Source organism: Rhinoraja longicauda, chromosome 9 (genome assembly GCF_053455715.1).
Source record: "Rhinoraja longicauda isolate Sanriku21f chromosome 9, sRhiLon1.1, whole genome shotgun sequence".
In the NCBI taxonomy this organism is placed as follows: domain Eukaryota; kingdom Metazoa; phylum Chordata; class Chondrichthyes; order Rajiformes; family Arhynchobatidae; genus Rhinoraja; species Rhinoraja longicauda.
This window is the reverse complement of record NC_135961.1, coordinates 69,495,396-69,516,178: the sequence shown is the minus strand read 5'-3', so window position 1 is coordinate 69,516,178 and position 20,783 is coordinate 69,495,396. Positions and strand designations below refer to the sequence as shown.

The window sequence follows — 20,783 nt, the reverse complement described above, 5'->3', positions numbered from 1 at the left end:
CATCACAGAGGGTCTGACGTGGGCAACGCACATTGCCGCCCTGGTGGGTAAGGCAAAGCAGCGCTTTTACCACCTTAGACAGCTGAGGAAATTCAGTGTGTCTCTGAGGATCCTTCATTGCTTCTACTCCGGGGCTGTAGAGAGCATCCTGTCCGGCAACATCACAGTCTGGTTTGGGAACAGCTCTGCCCAGGACAGGATGGCCCTGCAGAGAGTAGCGCGTTCGGCAGAACGCACCATGGGAACTACACTCGTCCCCCTTGACTTGACTTGACTGAAAATGTACAAAATGTTTGGTGTACAGCTGAGAATGTATGAATACTTTATGTGGTGGCACTGAGCTTGAGACTGACCTTGAACAAACACCTCAAAATGCTCATTCAGGAGCACAGAATCCAACTGACAGTTTTACATGCACCTGTGGACAAATCCCACCCATTACATCCTTTAGGGTTACAAATACACACTTGCAAGACAGAGGGAGTAACATGCTGATGGCACGTTTCATAAGCCTACCAGTCCCAAAAGACCAGAGACTCGAAGGCCATCGTGATCAACTTTTGTGCAATAGATATAACTTTTTTAAAAGTTGCAATTAGCCACGCGTTTATGCCAAAGACCAGCGCCGTACCATTATTCCAACCTCCAGCAATTCAGAAACAAGATCTCTGCTGGAGGAAGGATGTCATTAAGCTTGTAAAAGTGCAGAGAATATTTACGACGATGTTGCCAGGGCTCTGAGCTCTCGGGAGGTGGGGCAGGCCAGGACTTTATTCCTGCAAGAAGCTGAGAGGTGATCTTGTAGCTCAATAGAACATTGCACTGAAGTAATACAGTTTAAGGTTACAGCCAGTAAATAAACCCCAACCATCCAGATGACTAGACATTCTCCTTATTAACACCCAAACACTTTTTTTTCCTTTTTAAAACGTCATACAGTTGTACAATAAATTTTCCAGTGAGTACTTGAGTTTAAAGGGAATAGGAAATGGGGCTTGGCACTTCCAGCTGCAAATGTATCCATGTTCCTGACCCCTGATTGCAGCCACATTTGGACCTCTGCCCCACTTGCCCCTCCCACTGTACTCTGGACCTCTGCCTCACCTGCCCCCCCCCCCCTCCCACTGTACTCTGGACCTCTGTCCCCACTTGCCCATCCCACTGTACTCTGGACCTCTGCCTCACCTGCCCCTCCCACTGTACTCTGGACCTCTGTCCCCACTTGCCCCCACCCCCACTGTACTCTGGACCTCTGCCTCACCTTCCCCTTCCACTGTACTCTGGACCTCTGCCTCACCTGCCCCTTCCACTGTACTCTGGACCTCTATCCCCACCTGCCCCCCCCTCCCCCCCCGCCCCCACCACCCACTGTACTCTGGACCTCTGCCTCACCTGCCCCCTCCCACTGTACTCTGGACCTCTGTCCCCACTTGCCCATCCCACTGTACTCTGGACCTCTGCCCTCACCTGCCCCCCCCCCCCCCCACTGTACTCTGGCCCTCTGCCTGTGGCTCACATCCCAGACCAACAAAGGTGCCAGATTCCAAACCATCAGGGTTTACGAATTAAAATAAGTTAATGGATTATCTGAGTTTTAACATAACATTAAATAATTCAACATGATATTAATTTTCCTAATCATTTCACAATGCTTCCAATACTATTGACATACATGGAAATCACCATGATACTGGTTGGTTTCTAACTCCACCCCATCCTAAGGGGCGTACAAACCGCCATACATAATCCATTAGTGCGCAGCATCCAGATCACTATTTGGCAACAAATCAGCAGTGTTCAAGAAACCAGCAGGAAAGTTGAAATAGTTCAGGAGTTTAAATCATTGAAAGTTAGCATCAATATGTTAGTTTAATATTGTCTTAAATCAGAGACTATGCTCCATCAAATCTGACAAGTGTACAAAATGCTTTGCCTTTGCAGCTTAAAATTAAACTTTAGAAATCTCAAATCATCATCATCATCATATATATACAGCCGGAAACAGGCCTTTTCGGCCCTCCAAGTCCGTGCCGCCCAGCGATCCCCGTACATTAACACTATCCTACACCCACTAGGGACAATTTTTACATTTACCCAGCCAATTAACCTACATACCTGTACGTCTTTGGAGTGCGGGAGGAAACCGAAGATCTCGGAGAAAACCCACGCAGGTCACGGGGAGAACGTACAAACTCCTTACAGTACAGCACCCGTAGTCAGGATCGAACCTGAGTCTCCGGCGCTGCATTCGCTGTAAAGCAGCAACTCTACCGCTGCGCTACCGTGCCGCCCAACAATCCTGGACTACAGTCAGCTTTGTTGCAATTTGCAACTTGCAAATACCCAAAATTTTCATCAACTGAAAACACTGCTCTCAGTTGAAAATGTGCACAAACACCTCTAAAAATGATACGGCATAAAATGCAAATAGCAAGCATGTAAAATGAACTTGCATACCAAAGTTAAATAACTGCTTCAATTTCAAATGAACTGCACGCTCAGGAATTAATAGTTCAAAAGAAAAAAAAATAGCGTTGGATGAAATCAGCAAGTCAGGCAGCATCTGTGGAGGTAAATCGAAAGAAAAACGTTTCAATTTGACATAGTGGGCTGAAGGGCTGGTTTCTGTGCTGTACGTTACTATGTTCTATGGGTCGGCACCCTTATTCAGACAGATTGGTGGCACTAATGTCAATGCTGACTATGTGCTTTGGTGCACATCAACGCCTATCTTAGCAAGAACCTGGATCCTTTACAAATTGCCTATCACCACAAATGATCAGAGTATGCTATCTCACTGACTCTCCACTCTGTATTGAACCACTTGGGGCAATAAAAACACATTGATGTTGCCAGCTGATGTTCATAGACTACAGCTCGACGTTCAATGCCATCACCCGCTCCCACCTTGTTACTGAGCTCAGACAATTATGTCTGTCCATCCCTTTGCAACTGGATCCTCGACTTCATCAACAGAACACAATTGTTTTGGATATGCAACAACACTTCCTCCTCGATGATCTTCAGCACCTTAACACTGTACACTCAGCCCCCTTCTCTACTCAATCTATAACCACGACTGTGTAAACAAACGCAATTCCAACTCTATTTTAAAATTGAAGATAAACACAAGCTGGAGTAATTCAGCAGGACAGGCAGCATCTCTGGAGAGAAGGAATTGGCGACGTTTCTGATCGAGGCCCTTCTTCGTTAATGTCAAGTGTACAGGCGGAAGATCGATCGTCTGATTGAATGATGCAAGAACAACTGCTTTGTTCTCAACACCAGTAAAACCAAGGACTGATTGTTGACTTGAGGAAGGCTCAGGATCCAGAAACCCATCTTCATCAATGGGCTGGTGCTGGAGAGAGTCAGCAACTTCAAGTTCCCAGCCGCGCATATCTCTGACGGTGTGTTCTCCACCCAGCACTGACGCAATCATGAGGCAAACCCTTCAACGAGACGCGATCATGAGGCAAACCCTTCAACGACACGCGATCATGAGGCCAACGCTTGAAATGCTTGCTCTCTCTCTCTCTCTCTCTCTCTCCTCTCTCTCTCTCTCTCTCTCTCTCTCTCTCTCTCTCTCTCTCTCTCTCTCTCTCTCTCTCTCTCTCTCTCTCTCTCTCTCTCTCTCTCTCTCTCTCTCTCTCTCTCTCTCTCTCTCTCTCTCTCTCTCTCTCTCTCTCTCTCTCTCTCTCTCTCTCTCTCTCTCTCTCTCTCTCTCTCTCTCTCTCTCTCTCTCTCTCTCTCTCTCTCTCCTCCCCCCCCCCCCCCCCCCTCCCCCTCCCCCTCCCCCTTCCCCCTTCCCCCTCCCCCATGTTGAACACACACACCTCCCAGGACAAGTGAAAAGTGAGACAATGGCTACAACCAAATATACAATTATTATTTAGTAAAAATCGAAATTACACCAAAATGAATGTGAAAAGCAAAAAAATAAAGTAATTTAAAATGAGATTCAGCACACTGGAGAATAAACACAAGGTGTATTATGTACCTAAATAGAAATGATGACCAGAAATAAGCACGTGTGCTGGATAGCTCAGCACAGGATTGCAGAGAATATGTGAAGTGGGACCAGGGAATGGGAACAAAGTAAGGGAAGCCAATAGTAACATTGAACTGACAATGTTACATACCTGCCATAAACCCGACAAAACATTCATCAGGCTTGAGATCCTAGAGATCACAAGTGTGTGTTTGGGTTGATCAGCAGAGTATGAAAAATTACAATTCTGTGCCAGACGCTAATTTGAAAGTAGATGTTAGCCGAAGTAATTACCAAGGAGACAGCCTTTTACGATGGTGGGGGGGGGGGGGGGGGGGGGGGGGGGGAGATAAGGCCCAAATGCCAATTGTAAACAATAAACCAGTTGATCTTATAGGACTTGATATTATAATTCCTACTATAATGGCACCTTCTTAATATCTTGAGTGGGGGGTAGGGGTAAAGACTTCATTGGGGTCATCAGGTGGCAACTATGGTGAACAGGATTACAAATACAGAAACATTCATCTGACTTGAGGGCACAAAAGTACAGAACAATACAATTTCTAGTGAAATGCTCACACTTAAATATTTCTACATTTAAAATTAAAAATTATAACACCACAAGTACTGTACAGCACTGGTGTGTTGGCGATGACCACTGTGCCTTCCTGCACCAATATCATTGCATGCATTTGGCCAATCCCTTCTAAACCTTTCCTATTCATGAATGTCCAAATGTCTTTGAAATGATATAATTGTACTTGCTCCTGCCATTTCCTTCAGCACCTCGTTCCATAAAACCATCACCCTCTTAAAACGATCTCCTCAGGTCCTCCTTAAAATCTTTCCCCTCATCTTGAACATTTACATCCTCTAGTTTTATATGACTTTACACTGGGAAAAAACAGTGACCATTCACCTTATGTATCATCCTTGATGTTGCAAACATTAATGGACACTCCTTGCTCTGCTGTGCTCCAGGAAAAACTGACCAGCCCTATATCCCTGGGTCTCTGCTTCCACAACACTCCTGCCCAGATTTAATTTCACAAAAATGCAAAAACTTTGTATTCACAAAAAGCTGGAGTAACTCAGCAGGACAGGCAGCATCCCTGAGACAGAGGAATGGGTGACGTTTTGGGTCGAGACCCTTCTTCAGACAAGTTAGAGATAAGGGAAACAAGAGATACAGATAATGATGTAGAGAGATAAAGAACAATGAATAAAAGATGTGCAAAAAAAAAAGTAACGATGATAAAGGAAATAGGCCACTGTTAGCTGTTTGTTGGGTGAAATCAAGTAACTGGTGCAACTTGGGTTGGGGAGGGACGGAGAGAGAGGGAATGCCGGGTTACTTGAAGTTAGAGAAATTAATATTCATACCACTGGGTTGTGAGCTGCCCAAGCGAAATATGAGGTGCTGTTCCTCACTCTGACAATGGAAGAGACCTGGGACAAAGGTTTGTGTGGGAATGGGAAGGAGAATTAAAGTGTTTCACAACAGGGAGATCAGGTAGGTTCAGGTGGACTGTGCAAAGGTAAGGTGACTTGTCAAGAAACAAATTCCATCAGCATTTTCCATGGGCACGAATGACGTCGGGCGGAAGAGGAAGGAGGTGCTACAGCGGGAGTTTAGAGAGTTGGGAAAAAACACTGAGAAGTAGGACGTCGAAGGTGGTTATCTCTGGACTGCTACCGGTACCTCGTGCTGGTGAGGCAGGAACAGAGAGATAGAGGGTATGAATTTATGGCTGAGGGGCTGGTGCAGAGAGCAGGGATTTAGATTTCTGGACCACTGGGATCTCTTCTGGGCTAGGGGTGACTTGTACAAAAGGGACGGGTTACATCTTAACAGCAGGGGGACAAGCATTCTGGCAGGCAGGTTTGCTAGTGTGACACCTGTGGCTTTAAACTAAGTAGTGGGGGGGAGGGGTTAACAAATTGTGAATATGAAGATGAGGTAGAAGGGAATACAGGAGATATTGCAAAAGACTCTCGGAAGAATGGGAACAGAAGTTCTAGAGGGGAAAAGAAATTAAGGGCAGAGCCAATTGTGACCGATGTGAGAGGGGAGGTAAATACAGAAGTTAAAGTGTTGTACTTAAATGCGCGTAGTATAAAAAATAAAGTGGATGAGCTTGAGGCTCAGTTAGTCATGGGCAAGTATGATGTTGTAGGGATCACTGAGGCATGGCTACAAGAGGACCAGGGCTGGGAACTGAATATTCAGGGGTACACAACGTATAGAAAAGACAGACAGGTGGGCAGAGGGGGTGGGGTTGCTCTGATGGTAAGGAATGATATTCATTCCCTTGCAAGGGGTGACATAGAATCAGGAGATGTTGAATCAGTATGGATAGAAATGAGAAATTGTAAGGGTAAAAAGATCCTAATGGGAGTTATCTATAGGCCCCAAACAGTAGCCTCGACATAGGGTGCAAGTTGAATCAGGAGATAAAATTGGCGTGTCAAAAATGTAATGCTACGGTGGTTATGGGAGATTTCAACATGCAGGTAGACTGGGAAAATCAGGTTGGAAATGGACCCCAGGAAAGAGAGTTTTGTAGAGTGCCTTCGAGATGGATTCTTAGAACAGCTTGTACTGGAGCCTACAGGGAGAAGGCAATTCTGGATTTAGTGTTGTGTAATGATCCTGATCTGATAAGGGGACTAGAGGTAAAAGAGCCATTAGGAGGCAGTGATCACAACATGATAAGTTTTACTCTGCAAATGGAAAGGCAGAAGGGAAAATCGGAAGTGTCAGTATTACAGTATAGCAAAGGGGATTACAGAGGCATGAGGCAGGAGCTGGCCAAAATTGACTGGAAGGAGGCCCTAGCAGGGAAGACGGTAGAACAGCAATGGCAGGTATTCCTGGGAATGATGCAGAGGTTGCAGGATCAATTTATTCCAAAGAGGTGAAAGACTCTAAGGGGAGTAAGAGACACCTGTGGCTGACAAGGGAAGTCAGGGACAGCATAAAAATTAAGGAGAGGAAGTATAACATAGCAAAGAAGAGTGGGAAGACAGAGGATTGGGACTCTTTTAAAGAGCAACAAAAGTTAACTAAAAAGGCAATACGGGGAGAAAAGATGAGGTACGAGGGTAAACTAGCCAATAATATAAAGGAGGATAGCAAAAGTTTTTTTAGGTACCGTGAAGAGGAAAAAAATAGTCACGGCAAATGTGGGTCCCTTGAAGACAGAAGCAGGGGAATTTATTATGGGGAACAAAGAAATGGCAGACGAGTTCAACCGTTACTTTGGATCTGTCTTCACTGAGGAAGATACACACAATTTCCCAAATGTTCTAGGGGCCGGAGAACCTAGGGTGATGGAGGAACTGAAGGAAATCCACATTAGGCAGGAAATGGTTTTGGGTAGACTGATGGGACTGAAGGCTGATAAATCCCCAGGGCCTGATGGTCTGCATCCCAGGGGTACTTAAGGAGGTGGCTCTAGAAATAGTGGAAGCATTGGAGATCATTTTTCAATGTTCTATAGATTCAGGATCAGTTCCTGAGGATTGGAGGATAGCAAATGTTATCCCACTTTTTAAGAAAGGAGGGAGAGAGAAAACGGGTAATTATAGACCAGTTAGTCTGACATCAGTGGTGGGGAAGATGCTGGAGTCAATTACAAAAGACGAAATTGCTGAGCATTTGGATAGCAGTAACAGGATCATTCCGAGTCAGCATGGATTTACGAAGGGGAAATCATGCTTGACAAATCTACTGGAATTTTTTGAGGATGTAACTAGGAAAATTGACAGGGGAGAGTCAGTGGATGTGGTGTACCTCGACTTTCAGAAAGCCTTCGACAAGGTCCCACATAGGAGATTAGTGGGCAAAATTAGGGCACATGGTATTGGGGTAGGGTACTGACATGGATAGAAAAATTGGTTGACAGACAGAAAGCAAAGAGTGGGGATAAATGGGTCCCTTTCGGAATGGCAGGCAGTGACCAGTGGGGTACCGCAAGGTTCGGTGCTGGGACCCCAGCTATTTACGATATACATTAATGACTTAGACGAAGGGATTAAAAGTACCATTAGCAAATTTGCAGATGATACTAAGCTGGGGGTAGTGTGAATTGTGAGGAAGATGCAATAAGGCTGCAGGGTGACTTGGACAGGTTGTGTGAGTGGGCGGATACATGGCAGATGCAGTTTAATGCAGATAAGTGTGAGGTTATTCACTTTGGAAGTAAGAATAGAAAGGCAGATTATTATCTGAATGGTGTCAAGTTAAGAGGAGGGGGAGTTCAACGAGATCTGGGTGTCCTAGTGCATCAGTCAATGAAAGGAAGCATGCAGGTACAGCAGGCAGTGAAGAAAGCCAATGGAATGTTGGCCTTCATAACAAGAGGAGTTGAGTATAGGAGCAAAGAGGTCCTTCTACAGTTGTACCGGGCCCTGGTGAGACCGCACCTGGAGTACTGTGTGCAGTTTTGGTCTCCAAATTTGAGGAAGGATATTCTTGCTATGGAGGGCGTGCAGCGTAGGTTCACTAAGTTAATTCCCGGAATGGCGGGACTGTCGTATGTTGAAAGGCTGGAGCGATTGGGCTTGTATACACTGGAATTTAGAAGGATGAGGGGGGATCTTATTGAAACATATAAGATAATTAGGGGATTGGACACATTAGAGGCAGGAAACATGTTCCCAATGTTGGGAGAGTCCAGAACAAGGGGCCACAGTTTAAGAATAAGGGGTAGGCCATTTAGAACGGAGATGAGGAAGAACTTTTTCAGTCAGAGAGTGGTGAAGGTGTGGAATTCTCTGCCTCAGAAGGCAGTGGAGGCCAGTTCGTTGGATGCTTTCAAGAGAGAGCTGGATAGAGCTCTTAAGGATAGCGGAGTGAGGGGGTATGGGGAGAAGGCAGGAACGGGGTACTGATTGAGAGTGATCAGCCATGATCGCATTGAATGGCGGTGCTGGCTCGAAGGGCTGAATGGCCTACTCCTGCACCTATTGTCTATTGTCTATTGTTATGCTTTATTCTTAATTGTTAACTGTATGTTTGTGTTGTCATTTGTGAGCGGAACACCAAGGCACATACTTGGCCAATAAACTTATTCATTCAAGTGATCAGCCATGATTGAATGGCGGAGTAGACCTGATGGGTTGAAGTATGTACACAACAACACTGTCAAATGCAATCGCTGGGTTTATGAGCAATTCATTATCTAGTTCCTGCTGAAGTCACTAAACTCAAACAGGGGCAGGAACTCCAGCTGACTTTCTCAGCAGAGGCAGTGAGATCTTCTGTAGCAATTATACATCCCAAGTTAAAGAGTCCATTCATCACAGGGGAAACTAACGCTGGGTTTTTGCAGGCTCTAAAGCCAATTGATTTTATCCAAATGCAGGATAGCTGCATCAGCCCCCAATGAATGCTCGGTCCTTGCCGGAATACCAGCGTCAGTCACATGCAAGTGAATAATCTGATTTTAAGCGCTTATTTGGCATTTTCATTTTGAGAGGCGCACAAAAAAACTCCACCAGCAATCAAGAATTAAAATGATAATTAATGCAACAGGTTTGAAGGAGACTTTGACAAGTCAATAAACATATCATCACCCCTGCATTAATGCACTAATGATGTACACTGTGAGTTTAATGGCGTTCCAATAGAAAAGATTTATGTATTTCATTAGCAGAGATGTGTTTGGTAAAGGAAGACAAGAACCAGATGAACCTCTTCCATTGTGACTAGAATGCACAAAAGCCACAGTGTCTGGGTGCAAGCAGGCTGCCTGGGCAATGTATGCTTTCATCACTCACAGAACGGCAACATTTGGGTTTAAATATTCTTGAGCTGCGATGAAAAGGTGATAAGTGACACAGGAATTGCACATTTGTATTTTCCAAACCCCTAAGTAACACTACAAAGGCCGGGTATATTGCTTCACTAATGCTCAAACATCCTGACTTTACATTACTGGGTAAACAAGAAAAAATATTCTCAACTATTATTTAAATTATTAGAATACTTAAATGTAAAATACTGCAGCTTTATTTAAATAATTCAGATTTGACAAATATTCTCGTCGAAATAAAATAAAAATGCTAAATGTCCCATTATTTTTCAACTGACGTAGCGAGCCAGGCTCGGACATGGTGGTGTCAACCAGCTGATTTTCAAGACAATTGGATATTACTGCTATTAATACACCAACACACTTTAGCTTTTAAAAACATTGCACAGTATCACAGGTTTTCCTGGAGTTTAAAGGGAGTGAGGGAATGGCTCCCCAATGAATCAGATGTCAAACCAGAGGGTTTCTAAACAAACTTTTTTTAAATTTAAAAGGCTAGTTTTTGTTAAGGAGCCCCCAACTTTACTCCAAGAGACCAATACAGAATAACTGAAGAAACGTCACCTATTCCTTTTCTCCAGAGATGCTGTCTGACCCGCTGAGTTACTCCGGTTTTTTTGTGTATGTTTGGTTTAAACCAGCATCTAGTTTCCTCCTACTAATTTAAATGCTGAACAGCTTTCAATATGAAATATGAAAAATGTTCCAATATTGCAAGCAAATTCACTATATATTTTCAGATTTGTAAAACAAATGCAAAACCTGATACAATTTGTTTAACTATAACTACGATTGCCAATGGAAGTATAATTGCCAAATAAAGGCAAAGGTATCAGTTTGCATAATGGTTAAAGTGTTTTAAAGTGGTCCTTTTTGCTAGTAATCTAAATCACCTGGAATATTCTGGAAATAATATTCCATATTTACATGCCATGTGTTTTGGGGGTTCATGGACAGATTTTTTAAATGCCTTGATCTTCAGAATAAAAAGAAGGTTCATCAGAAAAATAGCACAAATGTCATGCTGTTTCATTGAAGCAGTTTGCATCCTTGTTGTATACCAGCCAAGTGTGGCGCTGAACTTAACGTCTCTTATTATTACCCGATTCATGGAAATCAGGTTAATCAGGTTGTACCCCTGTACAATGACAATACGTATTGTATCTGCAGATGCTGGAAATCTAAAAATTTGTCCAATAAGGCTGGAAAGGTGCTCAGGCCATATTCAAGGGAGGGTATGAGGTTGGAGAAAGTATACTGCTAATCAGCCTACAACCATACTCACTATTAACTACACAAGTTAGCTGCGCTAATTCAAGAATTTTGAAGTCTGCAAAAACTAGTAGCAAAAACTGTCCCATTTCAGCCCCAGATTTAGAAACATAGAAAATAGGTGCAGGAGGAGGCCATTAGGCCCTTCAAGCCAGCACCACCATTCATTGTGATCATGGCTGATCGTCCACAATCAATAACCCGTGCCTGCCTTCTCCCCATATCCCTTGATTCCACAAGCCCCAAGAGCTCTATCTAACTCTCTCTTAAATCCATCCAGTGATTTGGCCTCCACTGCCCTCTGTGGCAGAGAATTCCACAAATTCACAACTCTCTGGGTGAAAAAGTTCTTTCTCACCTTAGTTTTAAATGGCCTCCCCTTTATTCTAAGACTATGGCCCCTGGTTCTGGACCCGCCCAACATTGGCAACATTTTTCCTGCATCTAGCTTGTCCAGTCCTTTTATAATTTTATGTTTCTACAAGATCGCCTCTCATCCTGCTAAACTCCAGTGAATACAAGCCTAGTCTTTTCAAATTTAATTCCATCACTTCCTGCGACCAAAATCCATACAATCTTTCACCCCACCGTGTACACGTTTTAAACAAAAGCTCAGACACTTTAAAGTTAACACTGACATCAATTGCCATTTCAAACTTATGCGCCATGGGTGGTGGAAGTGTTTCCAAACTTTAGTCTTTGTAAATAGACACAAAAGACTCTGGGACTGTAGAAAGCATCTTGTCCGGAAACATCACAATGTGGTTTGGGAATAGCTCTGCCCAGGACAGGAAGGCTCTGCGGAGAGTCGGGAGGTGCAGATCCAGAGCCAGCAACATTATGGGGGACCCCTACCACCCTGGCAACAGACTGTTCCAGCTGCTACGGTCAGGCAAACGCCTCCACTGTCACGCTGTGTAAACAGAGGATGAGACGGAATTTCTTTCTGTTTTGTAGTTTAGCACAATCTGCAGGCGTTGCCACTTTCATTTCACTGCACATCTTGTATATGCATGTGACAAATAAACTTGACTCGACTGGCCTGGTGCTAATTTGTTTAATTGTATCCCAAATTTCACATTTAGTTTCCTTCTATCCAGGGATGCTGCCTGTCCCGCTGAGTTACTTCAACATTTTGTGTCTATCTCCAGAATCAGTATATTTTCCTCTAGCGTCCATGGGTGCCGGGACCAGTTATATGTGAATTCAAAAAACATTACTGTACACATTAGTGGTCCATGCATAAACCTTTCAAGATTGTCAAACTCTATTTCCTTACTCTTTTAAAGATTTAGTGAAATTCTCAATTTTACGTCTCAGTGTTATGTAAAACACAGCAAAACTCTGATGGCTGTTGTCTGCATCACACAAAGACAGTGTTACTGCTAACCAACCTAATGCAGCACTAAAAAAGTTGTTAAAGTTTTGAATGCATAAAAAGTTGATACAAGATTTTACTGGAACTCTTTCAGTTTTCAGCAAATACGCAACAAAAGCTTTTCACTGTACCTTGGTACAAGTGACAATAAACTAAACCGAAATACTCTTGGGAGGCAAACTATTCAGTATTTAGCTTTACATTGACTTTTTCATAAAAAAGACAGCTTCCCAAACAAGAAATGCAGCCATGCCTTGTAAGACCTGAGCAACCAATTCATGCAAAGCTGGATCTGCCCGGATAAAACAAATAATTTTCTGCAACTTTGAAATTCCACATCGAAGCTTAATTGCAGCAACTTGTCAAGAAGTTATACCTTGTTTTCCGATATTATAGCTCCAAAGATAAAAGAACAAGTGACAGTTGTGGATCAGTTGGTACGTGTTGCACAGTCAAAAGATTCACTTCATGTTCAGGAGCTCACAAATCTAAGCCAATACTTGAATGAATGAATGAATAAGTTTATGAATGAATGAATGTTTATTGGCCAAGTATGTGCCTAGGTGCGCTGCTCACAAATGACAACACAAACAGTTAATAATTAAGAACACTTCACAGAAATACAGAGCATTACAACAGATGAGGTGTTACAAGACAGATTGGTGAACTGAACATATCCCAAGATATTGAAGAAGGAACAGCCAAGTTACTTCATTGCAACACATTATCTGATTATCATGACACAAGATGAGGACGGTGTAAAATCCCACCTTTCATCATGTTTTACATGCTAAAACTGTGACACATCGAGGCCATTTCCTTGCCTTTTACAAAGCCTGAAGAACTGAAAAGGAACTGCACATGTTTTTTTTCTAGAATGGGAAAATACCACGGGTGAATATTTCCGCCTGCTTCTCTGTCGGGCATTCCCCTTTACTCTCCCTATTGTACTTGGATCGGGCTTCATTGCGTCTGATCTGATCGCACAGCTCACAAAACAAAAGCTTTTTCACAGCGCCTCAATACACGTGACAATAATAAAACTAACTAACTAAATAAATAAATAGCTGGCGCAGGTTAAACACGGCGGGGAACGGAGCGTTTTACTCGGGCGAGGAAAGGTTTTGGCCACAGCGACCGCCGACACCCGTGAAACACAAAGACAGTGAAGCTGCGCGCCGGACGGCTCCGGACCCGCTGCAGACAAGCGCCTTCCCCGGCCCAGCACAGCACAGCCCAGCCCGGGGAGCAGCTCCACACAAAGGTCCGGCCCAGCCCAGCCCAGCCCGGGGACCCGCACTAAACAAAGGCCCGGCCGGGGCAGCTGCTCCACACAAAGGTCCGGCCCAGCCCAGCCCGGGGACCCGCACTAAACAAAGGCCCGGCCGGGGCAGCTGCTCCACACAAAGGTCCGGCCCAGCCCAGCCCGGGGACCCGCACTAAACAAAGGCCCGGCCGGGGCAGCTGCTCCACACAAAGGCCCGGCCCGGCCCAGCACAGCCCGGGGACCCGCACTAAACAAAGGCCCGGCCGGGGCAGCTGCTTCACACAAAGGCCCGGCCCGGCCCAGCACAGCCCGGGGACCCGCACTAAACAAAGGCCCGGCCGGGGCAGCTGCTCCACACAAAGGCCCGGCCCGGCCCAGCACAGCCCGACGACCCGCACTAAACAAAGGCCCGGCCGGGGCAGCTGCTTCACACAAAGGCCCGGCCCGGCCCAGCACAGCCCGGGGACCCGCACTAAACAAAGGCCCGGGCCAGCCCGAGCCCGGGAAGCTGCTCCACACAAAGACACTGCCTGCCCGGAGCCGCGGGCCCCGCTCCACATAAAGCGCCGGCCCGAAGCTCAGTGCCCGGGGACCGAGTCCGCCAGAGAGAGCCAGAGCCGGACCTGGGCCAGCGGGGAGCAGCGGGCCCCGCTCCACACAAAGACCTGCCTGCCCGGAGCAGCGGCCTCTCCCCTTCCCTCCCCGCCTCAGGGCGCGGAGCCCCGGGACACGGACCCCGGACAACCCCCGGCTCCCCGTGCCGGGCCTTCCCTCCCCGGGCGCCGCGCTGCGCCGCCGCCGCCGCCGCCATCATCACCTCCATCTCGGACGCCGCCGGAGGCCCGAACCACCATCTTGTTTTAAATCTCCCGAAGACTGATCCCGCCGCCTGACGTCACCACGCAGGGCGCCCCGTGACGCCACCACGTAGGGCGGCCCGAGACGCCACGCAGAGTGGGTCATGACGCCACCACGCAGGGCGTCCCGTGACAGCACGCAGGGTGGGTCATGACGCCACCACGTAGGGCGCCCCGTGACGCCACGCAGGGTGGGCCATGACGTCACCGCGCAGGGCGTATCACGACGTCGCCTGCCCCGCCCAGTGTCGCGTGACGTCACGACGCATTCCCTCCACACGCTGCCCGGCCAGCTAATACTTCCGTGTTGCTGCAGCCACTTCGTTGAGTTCAGTGAAGCAGCGCGGAAACAGGCCCTTCGGCCCACTGAACACTATCCTACACACTGGGGACAATTTACAATTTCACAGCAGCCAATTCAGATGAAGAAAGAGGGTCTCGAGCCCAAAAGTCACCTATTCCTTTTCTCCAGAGATGACAACATACAATAGACAATAGGTGCAGGAGGAGGCCATTCAGCCCTTCGAGCCAGCACCACCATTCAATGTGATCATGGCTGATCATTCTCAATCAGTACCCCGTTCCTTCCTTCTCCCCATACCACTCCACTATTCTTAGGAGCTCTATCTAGCTCTCTCTTGAATACATTCAGCTGCTACAGTTGTACCGGGCCCTGGTGAGACCGCACCTGGAGTACTGTGTGCAGTTTTGGTCTCCAAATTTGAGGAAGGATATTCTTGCTATTGAGGGCGTGCAGCGTAGGTTCACTAGGTTAATTCCCGGAATGGCGCGACTGTCGTATGTTGAAAGACTGGAGCAATTAGGCTTGTATACACTGGAATATAGAAGGATGAGGGGGATCTTATTGAAACATATAAGATAATTAGGGGATTGGACACATTAGAGGCAGGAAACATGTTCCCAATGTTGGGAGAGTCCAGAACAAGGGGCCACAGTTTAAGAATAAGGGGTAGGCCATTTAGAACGGAGATGAGGAAGAACTTTTTCAGTCAGAGAGTGGTGAAGGTGTGGAATTCTCTGCCTCAGAAGGCAGTGGAGGCCAGTTCGTTGGATGCTTTCAAGAGAGAGCTGGATAGAGCTCTTAAGGATAGCGGAGTGAGGGGGTATGGGGAGAAGGCAGGAACGGGGTACTGATTGAGAGTGATCAGCCATGATCGCATTGAATGGCGGTGCTGGCTCGAAGGGCTGAATGGCCTGCACCTATTGTCTATTGTCCATTGCTGCCTGTCCCGCTGAGTTACTACAGCCTTTTGGGTCTAATCTACAAACCCGCACGTCTTTAGAATGTGGGAGGAAACCGGAGCACCCAGAGAAAACCCACGCAGGTCACGGGGAGAACGTACAAACTCCATACAGGCAGCACCCGTAGTCAAGATTGAACCCAGTTTCTCTGGTGCTGTGAGGCAGCAACTCTACCGCTGCGCCACCATGCCACCCCTTGTTAGGATTGCCTCCCAAAGAGCTGCATTTCTTCTGTTTCTTTCCAGCTGTTATCTGCAACTGAACCATCCTATCACCAACTAGAGCACAATCCAGACCTTCCATCCACCTCATTGGAGACCCTCAGATGATCTTTAATTGGACTTTACTGGACATTATCTTACACTAAATGTTATTCCCTTTATCTTGTATTTGTACACTGCAGGAGGCTCGATTGTAATCATGTATTGACTTTCTGCTGACTGGATAGCACTCAACATAAAAAGTGTTTCACTGTACCTCAGTACACATCAGGATAAAAATAAACTACATTTGAATCAAAAGACAAAAAAACTGCAGATGCTGGAATCTTGAAAAACACAAAGCGCTGGAGGAACTCAGTGGGCCAGGTAGCATCTGTGGAGGGAATGAACGGACTAGTTTGATTAGTAAGGGGGTCAGAGATTATGGGGAGAAGGCAGGAGAATGGGGCTAACAGGAAAAGATAGATCAGCCATGATGAATGGTGGAGTAGACTAAATGGGCTGAATGTCCTAATACTCTTCCTATCACTCATGAACATGACTTTTTGGGTTGGGACCCCCTCTTCGAGACCCATTCCTTCTCTCCAGAAAAGCTGCCTGTCAATAGACAATAGACAATAGGTGCAGGAGGAGGCCATTCGGCCCTTCGAGCCAGCACCGCCATTCAATGTGATCATGGCTGATCATTCTCAATCAATACCCCGTTCCTGCCTTCTCTCCATACCCCCTGACTCCGCTATCCTTAAGAGCTCTCTCTAGCTCTCTCTTGAATGCATTCAGAGAATTGTCCTGCTGAGTTACCCAGCATTTTGTGTCTACCCTCTTCGAGACTGATTGGAAACAGTCTGAATTGAATGGTCCTTATTGAAAAGGTGTAGCAAAATAATGCGTACACAATGCTCCACACAAACTTCCACATTGTATCTTCTATTGGGAAGGAAGACACAAAATGCTGGAATAACTCAGCGGGTCAGGCAGCATATCTGGAGAGAAGGAACTGATGACGCTTTGGGTCAAGACCCTTCTCCAGACTCTTACACACACTTCCTACACATCTATCTATGTACTAAAACTCTTGTTTGTTTGTTTGTTCCTGAACTACAGGCAAAAAGGTACACAAGAGGCGCAACAATTTTAGGCCCACCTTACTCACCATCGTCCTGCGGTGCTGTGGATGGGGGGGGGTGGATGGGGGGGTGGAGGATGGGGGGGGGGGCGAGTGAATGGGGGAGATGGTGCTGCACCAATGCAGGAGAGGTTTGGGCCCAACGGGTACACTTAGTCCAGTTTCTTCTAAAGGGGTTGGATGGACAGACAATAGACAATAGGTGCAGGAGTAGGCCATTCGGCCCTTCGAGCCAGCACCGCTGGATGACTGAAGGAAATGCTGTTTAAATGTGGACAAGCGGGGTTTACACAAACGCTACTCGGGTCTACCTGTCTGCCACAATCTACAGTAACAGGCTTGGACTCTGCCATTATCCACAGAAGCGTTTGGAAATGAAAAACCATAATCTTATTTTAACACTTGTAATCTTAAAATAAGACGGGTACTTTTTCGCCTGAACACAAACGTGCCTTTAAATCTTTTAGGTGAAGGATTATTCGCCAACTTCACTGCGGCTTCCGGACAGAGAGACGGTACAGATGCTTGTCGGGACTGACTTGAGAAAGAGCAGCTTGCGGGCAAGTCCCGGTCCACCCATGCCCCCTGCCCTATGCACCCTGCCCCATGCACCATGCCCCCTGCCCCCTGGGGTCCCGGCGCACCCATGCCCCCTGCCCCATGGGGTCCCGGTCCACCCATGCCCCCTGCCCCCTGCCCCATGCACCATGCCCCCTGCCCCCTGGGGTCCCGGCGCACCCATGCCCCCTGCCCCATGGGGTCCCGGTCCACCCATGCCCCCTGCCCCATGCCCCATGGGGTCCCGGCCCACCCATGCCCCCTGCCCCATGCCCCCTGCCCCATGGGGTCCCGGCCCACCCATGCCCCCTGCCCCATGGGGTCCCGGTCCACCCATGCCCCCTGCCCCATGCCCCATGGGGTCCCGGCCCACCCATGCCCCCTGCCCCATGCCCCCTGCCCCATGGGGTCCCGGCCCACCCATGCCCCCTGCCCCATGCCCCCTGCCCCATGGGGTCCCGGCCCACCCATGCCCCCTGCCCCATGCCCCCTGCCCCATGGGGTCCCGGCCCACCCATGCCCCCTGCCCCATGCCCCCTGCCCCCTGGGGTCCCGGCCCACCCATGCCCCATGCCCCCCTGGGGTCCCGGCCATGCCCACACTGGGCTGGAGTGGAGGGTGACTGAGCAGCCTGGGGCACTCACACACCCGGTGTAGGCGGCGTAAGGAGCGGATCCCCCGGGACCCCCCACTCTCCCCCCCCCCCCCCCAGTGACGGGCCGGGGGGAGCGGGGCCGGGGGGAGCGGGGCCGGGGGGAGCGGGGCCGGGGGGAGCGGGGCCGGGGGGAGCGGGGCCGGGGGGAGCGGGGCCGGGGGGAGCGGGGCCGGGGGGAGCGGGGCCGGGGGGAGCGGGGCCGGGGGGAGAGGGGCCGGGGGGAGAGGGGCCGGGGGGAGCGGGGCCGGGGGGAGAGGGGCCGGGGGGAGAGGGGCCGGGGGGAGCGGGGCCGGGGGGAGAGGGGCCGGGCAGCGGACACACAAACCCGGCCACGTCCCCGTGTGTGACCGGAGCACAGAGTGGGGACCGCCTGCTCCGCTCTGTCCGTCCGCCCAGAGTGACTGACCGCGTTACACCGGCCCCAGACAGACCCCCCCGACCCCCGACCCCCGGCCGGCGCAGTGAGAGACCCCCCCCCACCCACCCCACCCACTCTCTGTCCCACTCACTCACTCACCGCTCCGCTCGCACCGTGACAGCGGAAAGCGCAGCGCCCGCCCCGCCCCGTCCCGCCAGGAGGGGGAAGCCCCAGCTCTCACTCTCTGCTCCCCCCGCCCCGTCCCGTCTCGCCTCGCCCCGCCCAACTCATCCCCCACCCCCCACCCCCCACTCCCCACTCCCCACTCCCCTCCCCACTCCCCACTCCCACTCCCCACCCCCCACCCCCCACTCCCCACTCCCCTCCCCACTCCCCACTCCCACTCCCCACTCCCCACCCCCCACTCCCACTCCCCACTCCCACTCCCCCTCCCCACAGCCCACTCCCACTCCCCACTCCCACTCCCCCTCCCCACCCCCCACTCCCACTCCCCACTCCCCACCCCCCTCCCACTCCCCACTCCCACTCCCCACTCCCCACCCCCCACTCCCACTCCCCACTCCCCACCCCCCTCCCACTCCCCACTCCCCACTCCCCACTCCCACTCCCCACCCCCCACTCCCCACTCCCACTCCCCACTCCCCCTCCCCACCCCCCACTCCCACTCCCCACTCCCACTCCCCCTCCCCACAGCCCACTCCCACTCCCCCTCCCCACCCCCCACTCCCACTCCCCACCTCGCCCAACCCATCCCAACCAGCCCCCACCCCCCCTCGCCCCTCACCCCTCGCCCAGCCGCCAGCAGCCGCCCTGGACTAGTCCGTCCCGTCCCCCGACCACCCGACCACCCGCCCAGACGGCCCTCGGACACCACAGAGCGCCACAACACGCTGGAGTAACACAACGGGTCGGGCAGCACCGGACTCACCAGTAACCGCAGACCCTCACACTCTGAGCGGGTCGGGCAGCATCTGTGCTGGGATTGTACAGGCGACGTGTCGGATCAGCACTACTCAGAGTGCAGAGACCAGGAGCTGGCTTACACCAATGATAGACACAAAATGCAGGCATCTTCTGTAGAGGACATAGAGTGGAAACAGATCTTCACCCAACCTGCCCACACCGACCATCAGCTACACTGGTCCCACCTGCCCCGCCTTTGGCCCACATCCCCCTCAGTCTCCGTCTGAAATACTCACTCCTAAAGCTCGCTGGCAACACCCTGTCACTGAGACAACTTCATAGAAACATAGAAAATAGGTGCAGGAGTAGGCCATTCGGCCCTTCGAGCCTGTACGCACCGCCATTCAATATGATCATGGCTGATCATCCAACTCAGTATCCCGTACCTGCCTTCTCTCCATACCCCCTGATCCCTTTAGCAACAAGGGCCACATCTAACTCCCTCTTAAATATAGCCAATGAACTGGCCTCAACTACCTTCTGTGGCAGAGAATTCCACAGATTCGCCACTCTCTGTGTGAAAAAAAACGTTCTCATCTCGGTCCTAAAAGACTTCCTCCTTATCCTTAAACTGTGACCCCTTGTTCTGGACTCCCCCAACATCGGGAACAATCTTCCTGCATCTAGCCTGTCCAACCCCTTAAGAATTTTGTAAGTTTCTATAAGATCCCTCCTCAATCTTCTAAATTCCAGCGAGAATTCCATCCTCCACTTACTTATTCTCTCCCTTGGCCCAACACGGGACTGTATCTTTTAGACCAGTCTGCCATGAAGGATCCTCGATGAAATGAGCAGGTACACAAGTGGAGAATATTGTGAGAAAGGAGACTCTTCACTGTACCTCAGTAAACACATGACAATAAAACTGAACTGAATCTACACACAAAAGTCCGACACTCTTGTTTCAAACAATTTTCAAAATTTCCAGAAAGCTGCAATTATCTTATAAATCAGTGCATCTCATACTTGCTATGAGGTACGAGGCCATTCAGCCCAATGAATTTATGCCAGCTCTCTGACCTCAAAAAGGC

The 20,783-nt window shown here is 49.2% G+C and overlaps 1 protein-coding gene across 4 annotated transcripts in view; it reads right to left on the bottom strand.

The window, feature by feature from the left end:
- Positions 1-18,981, bottom strand: part of peli1b (pellino E3 ubiquitin protein ligase 1b) — a 28,748-nt gene extending 9,767 nt beyond the window's left edge. For 2 of the 4 annotated variants that reach the window (XM_078405689.1, XM_078405692.1), the window contains exon 1: positions 14,548-14,653. The gene's annotated coding sequence lies outside the window, so the exon portion shown is untranslated. Of the gene's footprint in view, positions 1-13,233; positions 13,357-14,547; positions 14,654-18,927 lie in introns of those variants that run through there. The other 2 variants (XM_078405690.1, XM_078405691.1) reach the window with 2 other exon arrangements.
- Positions 18,982-20,783: the final 1,802 nt, after the last annotated feature.